General features: G+C 38.0%; 1 non-coding gene across 1 annotated transcript; it reads right to left on the reverse strand.

The window, feature by feature from the left end:
* Positions 1–1,876: 1,876 nt before the first annotated feature.
* Positions 1,877–1,949, reverse strand: TRNAY-GUA. The gene has a single exon. It is a non-coding gene; the product is annotated as a tRNA-Tyr (tRNA).
* Positions 1,950–13,575: the final 11,626 nt, after the last annotated feature.

The raw sequence follows: 13,575 nt of genomic DNA on the forward strand, positions 1-13,575 counted from the left end.
TTGTAAAAGAGCCCTGTTGATTTGGCTTAAAAAATTAAGCACTTATATTTAAATACTCATAAATATAGAAGAAACAGTCCAGAATGAATTTTGGGTACATGTGATCTGGGAAATATTCAAGATTGAATTAATACTTGGTATTAAATTAAACCTAAATTTGTTGACTTAATTAATATAGACATGCCTTTACCATTACCAACATTAAGTATAATGCTTTTTATTTTACCTAGGTTCACTAGAAATCAAATAACACCTTTTCATTCCTGTTACAAAGTTTGTCAGTAAGAAAAGAATGATACGATGAAATTTTAAGTAAATAAAGTAGAGGTAAATGATTTAAGAGCTTTTATGTAAATGATTTAGGAATAATTATGTTTGGAGAATGTCTGTCTTAAATAGTCTCTCCAGATTTTGACAACTTGATACTTTATGATTTTGCTGAACTAAATTAAATGATGGGAATCCATTGACTATCCAGATAATTTCCAAATATGATACTGGAACATTTATTACTGAACATAGGCTTTCTTTTACAGAGAAGATAATTAGGGCTATTAGTGTTTTCTATCACACTAAGACATTTTCTGCAAGAAAGTACATGTTTTCCAGAAACCATAAGTAGTATTTATAAGCTTGTAAATCTGCAAAATGCTAATGTAAAGTACAGTTAATAATTGTTTACTTCCTAGTTTTTGCTAGAAACTAGGTATTAAGGTGAATAATTATAATATATGTAACTAAGGCTACTAAAATAATAAAGGAAACATTTCAGTATGCAAGGAAATTGGAAATGTGTTTTCAGTAAAATATTGTTTGAGGACTGGAAATGCATTTGGTTAAAGGGGAGAAAGGAGGTGGTTTTATCATATAGTTGGTAGTTTCTGAACAGAAAAGAAGCTGAGAGACAGAATAATATAGATACCAAAAGTTATAGAAGGTTTGTGGAGGAGGAATACTGAGAGAAGAGTTCTATGCATAGTCAGGATTGACTAAAATTAGATTGAACTTAATTAAGTAAATCTTGTTATAAAGAGTAGGCTGATGAAAGCCTGGAGTTTGATTTACTCTCTCTTTTGAGAAAACAGTTTTCTTAAAATATTGAGCTGCTTTGGTAGTAGATTTTTTGCCTTTAAGTGATTTATTACAACTTTTAAGATCATTTATTGTCACATTTGTTAAGTGAGTGGGTATTATTTCACAGTGACCTATGATTTTATTTGACTAGGTGTTTTGAAATTTTTGATATTTTTATAAATTTTCCGAAGATCAAATTCCAAGTGATGTTCATTCAACCTCTAGCTAAATTTGAGGTTTTCCAAAGGGTCCATGGAACACCTCAAAATATTTATTGTCTCTGCATCTCAAAAAGAAATATTAAATAGATTAGGCTTATTCAGTATGTTATTACATGGGAGGCATTGTCAAATGAATGTTGATAAAACTAAGGTTGTATTATACAGGTAAATGTTATTAATATAAATAGTCTAGAAATTATATATAACTACTAAAAATTTGGTATATTCTGGTAAAATATTATCAGTCATAATTCTAGTAATTATCTTAAATTGTCGTATGTCACATCAGTAACCCGTTTGTCAATTGCATTGTAATTGACAAAGGTCTTCAACCTTGCATTTTGCATTTTAAGTCTTTTGCTAGTTATAGACAGTTTCTGTTGTAATATGATGCTTTTTCCAATAAAAAAAAAGTGTTTCACCTTCAAGAAGATTCTTAGAAAGGACTTTTTTATAAGTATGAAAGTCACTTAGTCATGTCCGACTCTTTGTGACCCCATGGATGGAATTGTCCAGGCCAGAATACTGGAGCGGGTAGTCATTAATACTGGAGTGGGTAGCCTATCCCTTTTCCAGCAGATCTTCCTGACCCAGGAATTGAACCAGGGTCTCCTGCATTACAGGCAGATTCTTTACCAACTTAGCTATCAGGAAAGCCCTACTTGGGTTTCTGATAACTTAGGCTTCACTGGTGGCTCAGACAGGAAAGAATCTGCTCACAATGCCAGAGACCTGGGTTCAATCCCTAGGTTGAGAAGAACCCCTGGAGAAGGGAATTGCAACCCACTCCAATATTGTTACCTGGAGAATTCCAGGGGTAGAGGAACCTGGTGGGCTACAGTCCATGGGGTCACAAAGAGTTGGACACAGCTGAGCAACTAACTTTTTTCTGATAACTCAGATCATACTGCTGAACTGATTAAGAAATTAAAGAACTGTAATGGAAAACCTGATGGCTTTATAAAACTGTAAGATTAACATCAAGGATTACTCACATAGGACTAAGCAAACAGATGGGTATGGTTATAATTTTGGAGTTCTGTCTGAACTGTGTTTTTCAGATATTAGCTTCCTTTCCCCTGAAGCTAATTATGACTTATAGGAATTTGGTAAATTACAATTTTGTAAGTAGAATTGAAGATTTATCTTTTTTGTCTGTCTGATTCCTCCAGAGTTTAGAAGCTCCTAGTTTCCCAGTTGCTTTATCAGGTAAATAAGGAAGGCTGCCTCCTAACAGGTGCAGGATCTCAAGGTATTTTGGGTGCTACCTCTGTCGACAGGTGGAATCTCTGACACACCCTTTGTGTGGGCTTCCTGGCCTTGAGGGGTCTCTAAAATTTCAATCTGAGATATTTCATGAAATGTTGCAATAGAGCTAATTTAAAAGAGCCTATGTGATCAATTAACAAAATTTATTTTGCAAACAAATTGGTTTGAATTTGGCTATATTTATAGAAATGAGGTTAATTTTAGACAACAAAAGTTCATGTTTCAGTGGATATTAAATTCTAGTTTTGTTAATTGAGGTCTGTATTTACTGCCTAAGACTCACTTCACAGGTAGCTCCTTGTCTTTATGCTATTATTGCAAAATTTAGTTAAATTATTAAAATGACATTCTAAATTTGTTTCTAAAGTTTATCACAGTAATCCATCTTTGAAAGAAGATCAGATTCACCATGACCTATAAACCAGGAGATCATGCTCACTGAAAACAACATGAAATAAAGGACTTTTTACAGCCACATTGGAAGGGATCATATCAAGCCCTGCCTGGATGGACTGCAACTCTTATTTCTGATACATGACTATGAATGACTAATTAAGACTGCCACTACCAGAGCAGGACAAGATGACAACATTTGAAGTAGACAATTGACCCAAGATACTGGACCAGGCTAATATTCTGATTACTTTGACAGTTTGCTCACACTTTTGTTTATGAATCAAATGTAGTGCTTCCTTGGGCTCAGTCATTTGCAAGTTTCAAAAATCAATCCAATCTCTGGTGGCCAATTATCTATGTCCAGTACTCCCAGGCTGCCTTGGTGGATTTTTCCACTCCAAGGCTTTAATTGGATGGCTCTTAGAAATTTTATTTTGAAAGAAACTCTAGCACTCTGCAAGCTAAAGTTACCACTATGTGAAACCCCCTTTATCTGGCCAATTACTAATGCCTGTTCTGAATCCATCCATAAATACTTTCTTTTCACTAGGTGTTAAATATTGGGTAGATGAAATTAAAAGATGCTTATTCCTTGGAAGGAAAGTTATGACCAACCTAGATAGCATATTAAAAAGCAGAGACATTACTTTGTCAACAAAGGTCTGTCTAGTCAAGGCTATGGTTTTTCCAGTGGTCATGTATGGATGTGAGAGTTGGACTGTGAAGAAAGCTGAGCACTGAAGAATTGATGCTTTGAACTGTGGTGTTAGAGAAGACTCTTGAGAGTCCCTTGGACTGCAAGGAGATCCAACCAGTCTATCCTAAAGCAGATCAGTCCTGGGTGCTCATTGGAAGGACTGATGTTGAAGCTGAAACTCCAATATTTTGGCCACCTCATGCGAAGAGTTGACTTATTGGAAAAGACCCTGATGCTGAGAGGGATTGGGGGCAGGAGGAGAAGGGGACAACAGAGGATGAGATGGTTGGATGGCATCACCAACTCGATGGTTAGGGAGACTGGCTTCCCTTGGGCCCAAGGCCACTTATGAGTAACCTTAGAAAAAGCCCCTGCCAAAATGCCTTTAATGTGGGCACATTGGGTTTGATCAGTTTTCCAGTGGTATGATCATTCGATACATATTTTATTCCTTCATTTGGAATAGAAAATTTTACTCATACAGAGTAAAATCAGCTGCACGGCACAGGAGTGGCCAAGAGGAGCCACCTCACATCCAAGGTAAGGAGCAGTGGCTGCACTTTGCTGGAGTTGCTGTGAAGAGATACCCCACATCCAAGGTAAGAGAAACCCAAGTAAAATGGTAGACACTGAGAGAGGGCATCAGAGTGCAGACATACTGAAACCACAATCACAGACAACTAGCCAGTCTAATCACACGGATCACAGCCTTCTCTAACTCAATGAAGCTAAACCATGCTGTGTGGGGCCAACCAAGACAGACGGGTCATGGTGGAGATAGATGTCTGATAGAATGTGGCCCACTGGAGAAGGGAATGGCAAACCACTTCAGTATTCTTCCCTTGAGAACCCCATGAACAGTATGCAAAGGCAAAAAGATAGGACACTGAAAGATGAACAACCCAGATTGGTAGGTGCCCAATATGCTACTGGAGATCAGTGGAAAATTAACTCCAGAAAGAATGAAGGCAAAAATAACACCCAGTTGTGGGTGTGACTGGTGATAGAAGCAAGTTTCGTGCTGTAAAGAACAATATTGCATGGGAACCTGGAATGTTAGGTCCATGAATCAAGGCAAATTGGAAGTGGTCAAACAGGAGATGGCAAGAGTAAACATCAACATTCTAGGAATCAGTGAACTAAGATGGACTGGAATGGGTGAATTTAACTCAGATAACCATTATATCTACTTCTGTGGGCAGGAATCCCTTAGAAGAAATGGAGTAGCCATCATGGTCAACAAAAGAGTCCGAAATGCAGTACTTAGATGCAATCTGAAAAATGACAGAATGATCTCTGTTTGTTTCCAAGGCAAACCATTCAATATCATGGTAATCCAAGTCTATGCCCAATCAGTAAAGCTGAAGAAGCTGAAGTTGAATGGTTCTATGAAGACTTACAAGACCTCTTAGAACTAACAAAAACACAAACAAACAAACAAAAAAAGACCTCTTAGAACTAACACCCCAAAAAGATGTCCTTTTCATTATAGGGGACTGGAATGCAAAAGTAGGAAGTCAAGAAACACCTGGAGTAAAAGGCAAATTTGGCCTTGGAGTACAGAATGAAGCAGGGCAAAGGCTAATAGAGTTTTGCCAAGAAAACGCACTGGTCATAGGAAACACCCTCTTCCAACAACACAAGAGAAGGCTCTACACATGGACATCACCAGATGGTCAACACCGAAATCAGATTGATTATATTCCTTGCAGCCAAAGATGAAGAAGCTCTATACAGTCAGCAAAAACAAGCCTGGGAGCTGACCGTGGCTCACATCATGAACTCCTTATTGCCAAATTCAGAATTAAATTGAAGAAAATGGGGGAAACCACTAGACCATTCAGGTATGACCTAAATCAAATCCCTTATGATTATACAGTGAAAGTGAGAAATAGGTTTAAGGGACTAGATCTGATAAAGTGCCTGATGAACTATGGACAGAGGTTCATGACATTGTACAGGAGACAGGTATCAAGAACATCTCCAAGAAAAAGAAATGCAAAAAGGCAAAATGGCTGTCTGAGGATGCCTTACAAATAGTTGTGAAAAGAAGAAAAGCAAAGGAGAAAAGGAAAGATATTCCCATTTGAATGCAGAGTTGCAAAGAATAGCAAGGAGAGATAAGAAAGCCTTCCTCAGTGACCAGTGCAAAGACATAGAGGAAAACAGTAGAATGAGAAAGACTAGAGATCTCTTCAAGAAAATCAGAGATAGCAAGGGAACATTTCATGCAAAGATGGGCTCAATAAAGGACAGAAATGGTATGGACCTAACAGAAGCAGAAGATATTAAGAAGAGGTGGCAAGAATACACAGAAGAACTGTACAAAAAAGATCTTAATAACCCAGATAACCACGATGATCTGATCACTCACCTAGAGCCTGGAATGTGAAGTCAAGTGGGCCTTAGGAAGCATCACTACGAACAAAGCTAGTGGAAGTGATGGAATTCCAGTTGAGCTATTTCAAATTCTAAAAGATGATGCTGTGAAAGTGCTGCACAAAATATGCCTGTAAATTCAGCAGTGGCCACAGGATTGGAAAAGGTCAGTTGTCATTCCAATCCCAAAGAAAGGCAATGCCAAAGAATGCTCAAACTACCGCACAATTGCACTCATCTCACACACTAGTAAAGTAATGCTCAAAATTCTCCAAACTCGGCTTCAGCAATACATGAACCATGAACTTCCAGATGTTCAAGCTGGTTTCAGAAAAGGCAGAGGAACCAGAGATTAAATTGCCAACATCCACTGGATCACCAAAAAAGTAAGAGAGTTCCAGAAAAACATCTATTTCTGCTTTATTGACTATGCCAAAGCCTTTGACTGTGTGGATCACAATAAACTGTGGACAATTCTGAAAGAGATGGGAATACCAGACCACCTGACCTGCCTCTTGAGAAACCTATATGCAGGTCAGGAAGCAACAGTTAGAACTGGACATGGAACAACAGACTGGTTCCAAATAGGAAAAGGAGTACATCAAGGCTGTATATTGTCACCCTGCTTATTTAACTTATATGCAGAGTACATCATGAGAAACGCTGTGCTGGATGAAGCACAAGCTGGAATCAAGATTTCCGGGAAAAATATCAATAACCTCAGATATGCAGATGACACCACCCTTATGGCAGAAAGTGAAGAAAAACTAAAGAGCCTCTTGATGAAAGTGAAAGAGGAAAGTGAAAACGTTGGTTTAAACCTCAACATTCAGAAAACTAAGATCATGGCATCTGGTCCCATCACTTCATGGCAACTAGATGGGGAAACAGTGGAAACAGTGGCTGACTTTATTTTGGGGGGCTCGAAAATCACCGCAGATGGTGATTGCAGCCATGAAATTAAAAGACGCTTACTCCTTGGAAGTAAAGTTATGACCAACCTGGACAGCATATTAAAAAGCAGAGACATTACTTTGCCAACAAAGGTCCATCTAGTCAAAGCTATGGTTTTTCCAGTAGTCATGTATGGATGTGAGATTTGGACTATAAAGAAAGCTGAGTACAGAAGAATTGATGCTTTTAATCTGTGGTGTTGGAGAAGACTCTTGAGAGTCCCTTGGGCTGTAAGGAGATCTAACCAGTCCATCCTAAAAGACATCAGTCCTGGGTGTTCATTGGAAGGACTGATGTTGAAGCTGAAACTCCAGAACTTTGGCCACCTGATGGGAAGAGCTGACTCATTTGAAAAGACCCTGATGCTGGGAAAGATTGAGGGCAGGAAGGGAAGGGGACGACAGAGGATGAGATGGTTAGATGACATCACCAATTAGATGGACATGGGTTTGGGTGGACTCCAGGAGTTGGTGATGGACAGGGAGGCCTGGCGTGCTGTGGTTCATGGGGTCGCAAAGAGTCAGACACGGCTGAGCGACTCTACTGAACTGAACTCACATAGAGGCTTTAACAAAATTCACTCAGCAAGCTTTGTATGATAGTGAACCATTAGCTTGCTGAATTCAGAAGTTTCAATGAAACTAAAACCATTCCTACAGACTTACACAGCCCTCAATATTTTTACCGCTTCCCAAGGGGAACCTTGTGCTGTAATATGTACTGAAGGTTATGTCTTTATACCTGATGAATCTTCATATGTATTCAATCTTATGACCTATGTGAAGAGTCAAATTTCTGCTCTGAACAATCATCTTTCAAGTTTAGGGGAAATACTAGGAAAATTATTTGGTTCATGAGGCTCTTGGCTTAAATCTTTGCTAATGATGTTGTTGATCCTATCAGCAATTTTGCTTAATTTGTGGAACTTATGCAATAATAGTTTATCGTCTTTAATGCTTGTGCCCCTGTCTGTTCTAAGATAATTACATCTAAATATTGTTGTTGCTGTTCAGTCACTTGGTCATGTCTGATTCTTTGCAACCCCATGGACAACAATATGCCAGGCTTCCCCGTCCTTCACCATCTCCCAGAGTTTGCTCAAACTCATGTCCATTAAGTCAGTGATGCCATCCAACCATCTCATCCTCTGTCATCCCTTTCTCCTCCTGCCTTCAATCTTTCCCAGTATCAGAGTCTTTTCCAATGATTTGGTTCTTCGCATCAGGTGGTCAAAGTATTGGAGCTTCAGCTTCAGCATCAGTCCTTCCAATGAATATTCAGGACTGATTTACTCTAGGATTAACTGCTTTGATTGCCTTGCAGTCCAAGGGACTCTCAAGAGTCTTCTCCAGCACCACAGTTAGGAGGCATCATTTCTTCAGTGCTCAGCTTTTTTTATTGTCCAACTCTCACATCTGTACATAACTACTGGAAAAACCATAGCTTTGAGTATATGGACAATTGTAGGCTAAGTAAAGTCTCTACTTTTTAATATGCTATCTAGGTTTGTCATAGCTTTTCTTCCAAGGAACAAGTGCCTTTTAATTTCATGGCTGCAGTCACTGTCCACAATGATTTTGTCTAAATCACAGTGATTTTGTCTAAATGACTTGAAATTATAGATCATATCTATAGCTTTCTATAAAATAATTTGCATACACTACGCATTTGCAAGTAAAATTGGCATAAGTCTCTTACTGGACAAGCTAGAATTGATTGTCAGTTCTTGCCAAATATTCTGCTAATATAATTCCCCCCAAAAAGAGTGCATGCTAAATCACTTCAATCGTGTCCAACTCTTTGCAACCCTATGAACTTCAGGCTCCTCTGTCTATGGGGATTCTCCAGGCAAGAATACTGGAATGGGTTGCCATTTCCTCCTCTGGGAATCTTCCCAGGGATTGAACCCATATCTCTTATATGTCCTGCATTGGCAGGTAAATTCTTTACCACTAGCACTGAGAGAACCAGGATATTAGGACCAAGTGTTGAGGGATATGATGGACCTAGAGCAGGCAAGCAATCACTCTGCCATTGGTGGACAAAATCTTTGGTCACCTAATACTTTCTATAGAAAGATTAATGATCAAAATTGGGAAACTGTGGAATAAAATTCATGTTTTATGGCAAGATAAGAAAAATTTAAACCTAAGGTAATTTATCTGGCCTCCTCGCCCCTCCTACTGTGCATTGTGTAGTTGCATTGTGCATCCACCAAACTTTCCCCATTAGCAGAAATATCTGCTCATCCATAAACAGCAACGTTATTCAAGCATCAATATGATAACTCCTTAAAAATATCAGCAACATTATTCAAGCATCAATAAGATAACTCCTTAAAAATATCATTCCTTCTTGATCTCATAAGGGGTCATAATTACCCACCACTTGGTACTTGCAGATCTGGATTGTATAAACTCTCAATAATACATTATTTAATGTACAGCTTTCTGTCTCAAAAAAAAAACCTTACACAATTATTATTTGACTTCTAAAGGGTAGAGCAATTTTTGGAGATTTCTGAGAGGCCGTTAGCAAGTTCTCAATTTGGCCTGAATACAATTTTTCATTTCTTTCTTAGACTGACTAATTTTTTCACCAACATTGGTAGCCCCCAACCCGGTCCAGAGTAGCACAACTTAGAAGGCTGCCTTTTCTTCCTGACCCAAGAACAGTATCATTCTTCCCCACAGGTTCTAGAGCAAATATCCATGGACCATTGGCAATTTAGCACAGGCAAGCACCTAACTATAGCAGCTGCAGGTAAGACAGAATCATCAGATATAAGGCATGTCCCAGGATGCTTATGGAAGAAAGCATTAGTGACTTAGAGAAGGATAGAGAGTTCTGTGTTGCTGTGGATACCAAGTAAGAAGGGGTGGTGACTCAGGAGAATAGTGAGAGATGTGGAGCTACTAGGGCAGTTTGGTCAAAACAAAAAGTTTTAAAAGTCACATGCCAAGGAGGTGTAACTTTTCCAGTAGGTGACCATTGAAAGAATTTTAATAGCAGTGTATTTTTACAAAACTCATGCTAACAGCAATTGTAGGGAATGGGCAAGAGTGCTGGTTGACTCGTCTCTCACATAGCAAGCAGCATAAACTGCTGCATTTGTCATGCTAAAATGTTTCTCATGGGAATATTTTGAATATTTCAGGATGAAGTATCCATACCGGTTTCTGAGACACTGGGATGATATCTAACTCTTCCTAGTAGCAAAATACTCACACAAGTGCTCTTAATTCATTAGATAAAAATAAATATACTAAATAGGGAACTTGCATTCAAAAATTGTGAAAATGTTAGTCCTCTGGTACATATAAATAATGATCAACTATGGCAATTAAACACCAAGGCAAACTTGGTACAGAGCTGAAAGATTGTGTTATGTGTTTCTCAGTTATATATTTATTATAATTCCCTATGAGCCAGTATTTTATTTTAGTTTTTTTTAATTTTTATTTTAATTGGAGGCTAATTACTTTAAAGTATTGTGGTGGTTTTGCCATACATTCATGTGAAACAGCCATGTGTTCTCCATCCTGATCCTCCCGCCCATCTCCCTCCCCATCCCATTTCTCAGGGTCATCCCAGTGCACCAGCCCTGAGCACCTTGCCTCATGCATCAAACCAAGACTGGAGATCTTTTTCACATATGATAATATACATGTTTCAATGCTAGTCTCTCAAATCATCCCACCCTCGCCTTCTCCCACAGAGTCCAACAGTCTGTTTTTTACGTCTGTGTCTCTTTTGCTGTCTCGCATATAGGGTCATTGTTACCATCTTTCTAGATTCCATATATATGCATTAATATACTGTACTGGTGTTTCTCTTTCTGACTTACTTCACTCTGTATAATCGGCTCCAGTTTCATCCACCTCATTAGAACTTATTCAAATGCATTCTTTTTAATAGCTGAGTAATATTCCATTGTGTATATGTACCACTGCTTTCTTATCCATTCATCTGCCAATGGACACCTAGATTGCTTCCATGTCCTGGCTATTGTAAACAGTGCTGCCATGAACACTGGGGTATGCATGTCTTTTTCAATTCTGGTTTCCTCAGTGTGCATGCCCAGCAGTGTGATTGCTGGGTTGTATGGCAGTTCTATTTCCAGTTTTTTTAAGAAATCTCCACATTGTTCTCCATGCGGCTGTACTAGTTTGCATTCCCACCAACAGTGTAAGAGGTTCCCTTTTCTCCACACCCTCTCCAGCATTTATTGCCTGTAGGCTTTTGGATAGCAGCCATCCTGACTGGCATGCGATGGTACCTCGTTGTGGTTTTGATTTGCATTTCTCTGATAATGAGTGATGCTGAGCATCTTTTCATGTGTTTGTTAGCCATCTGTATGTATTCTTTGGAGAAATGTCTGTTTAGTTCTTTGGCCCATTTTTTGATTGGGTGGATTATTTTTCTGGAATTGAGCTGCAGGAGTTGCTTGTATATTTTTGAGATTAATCCTTTGTCTGTTGCTTCATTTGCTATTATTTTCTCCCATTCTGAGGGCTGTCTTTTCAGCTTGCTTATAGTTTCCTTCGTTGTGCAAAAGCTTTTAAGTTTGATTAGGACCCATTTGTTTATTTTTGCTTTTATTTCCAATGTTCTGGGAGGTGGGTCATAGAGGATCCTGCTGTGATTTATGTCAGAAAGTGTTTTGCCTATGTTCTTCTCTAGGAGTTTTATAGTTTCTGGTTTTACATTTAGATCTTTAATCCATTTTGAGTTTATTTTTGTGTATGGTGTTAGAAGGTGTTCTAGTTTCATTCTTTTACAAGTGGTTGTCCAGTTTTCCCAGCACCACTCGTTAAAGAGGTTGTCTTTTTTCCATTGTATATTCTTGCCTCCTTTGTCGAAGATAAGGTGTCCACAGGTGCGTGGATTTATCTCTGGGCTTTCTATTCTGTTCCATTGATCTATATTTCTGTCTTTGTGCCAGTACCATACTGTATTCATGACGGTGGCTTTGTAGTATAGTCTGAAGTCAGGCAGGTTGATTCCTCCAGTTCCATTCTTCCTTCTCAAGATTGCTTTGGCTATTTGAGGTTTTTTGCATTTCCATACAAATTGTGAAATTATTTGCTCTAGTTCTGTGAAAAATACCGTTGGTAGCTTGATAGGGATTGCATCGAATCTATAGATTGCTTTGGGTAGTATAGCCATTTTGACAATATTGATTCTTCCAATCCATGAACACGGTATATTTCTCCATCTGTTTGTGTCCTCTTTGATTTCTTTCATCAGTGTTTTATAGTTTTCTATGTATAGGTCTTTTGTTTCTTTAGGTAGATATACTCCTAAGTATTTTATTCTTTTTGTTGCAATGGTGAATGGTATTGTAGCCTTAATTTCTCTTTCTATTTTCTCATTGTTAGTGTATAGGAATGCAAAGGATTTCTATGTGCTAATTTTATATCCTGCAACTTTACTATATTCTTTGATTAGCTCTAGTAATTTTCTGGTAGAGTCTTTAAGGTTTTCTATGTAGAGAATCATGTCATTTGCAAACAGTGGAATGCAAGGGATTTCTGTGTGTTAATTTTATATCCTGTAGCTTTACTGTATTCATTAATTAGCTCAGGTAATTTTCTGGTGGAGTATTCAGGGTTTTCTATGTAGAGGATAATGTCAACTGCAAATAGTGAGAGTTTTACTTCTTCTTTTCCAATCTGGCTTCCTTTTATTTCTTTTTCTGCTCTGATTGCTGTGGCTAAAACTTCCAAAAGTATGTTGAATAGTAGTGGTGAGAGTGGGCATCCTTGTCTTGTTCCTGACTTTAGAGGAACTGCTTTCAATTTTTCACCATTGAGGATAATGTTTGCTGTGGGTTATTCATATATGGCTTCTATTGTGTTGAGGTATGTTCCTTCTATGCCTGATTTCTGGAGGGTTTTTTATCCTAAACGGATGCTGAATTTTGTCAAAGGCTTTCTCTGCATCTATTGAGATAATCATATAGTTTTTATCTTTTACTTTGTTAATGTGGTGTATACCATTGATTGATTTGCGAATATTGAAGAATCCTTTCATCCCTCGGATAAAGCCCACTTGGTCATGATGTATAATCTTTTTAATATGTTGTTGGATTCTGTTTGCTAGAATTTTGTTAAGGATTTTTGAATCTATGTTCATAAGTGATATTGGCCTGTATTTTTTCCTTTTTGTGGCATCTTTGTCTGGTTTATGGTACTAGGGTGATGGTGGCCTCATAGAATGAGTTTAGAAGTTTACCTTCTGCAATTTTCTGGAAGAGTTTGAGTAGGATAGGTGTTAACTCTTCTCTAAATTTTTGGTGGAATTCAGCTGTGAAGCCATCTGGTCCTGGGCTTTTGTTTGTTGGAAGGTTTCTGATTACAGTTTCGATTTCTGTGCTTGTGATGGGTCTGTTAACATTTTCTATTTCTTTCTGGTTCAGTTTTGGAAACTTATACTTTTCTAAGAATTTGTCCATTTCTTCCAAGTTGTCCATTTTATTGGCATATAGTTGCTGATAGTAGTCTCTTATGATCCTTTGTATTTCTGTGTTGTCTATTGTGATTTCTCCATTTTCATTTCTAATTATGTTGATTTGATTCTTCT

Source organism: Cervus canadensis, chromosome X, assembly GCF_019320065.1.
Source record: "Cervus canadensis isolate Bull #8, Minnesota chromosome X, ASM1932006v1, whole genome shotgun sequence".
In the NCBI taxonomy this organism is placed as follows: Eukaryota; Metazoa; Chordata; class Mammalia; order Artiodactyla; family Cervidae; genus Cervus; species Cervus canadensis.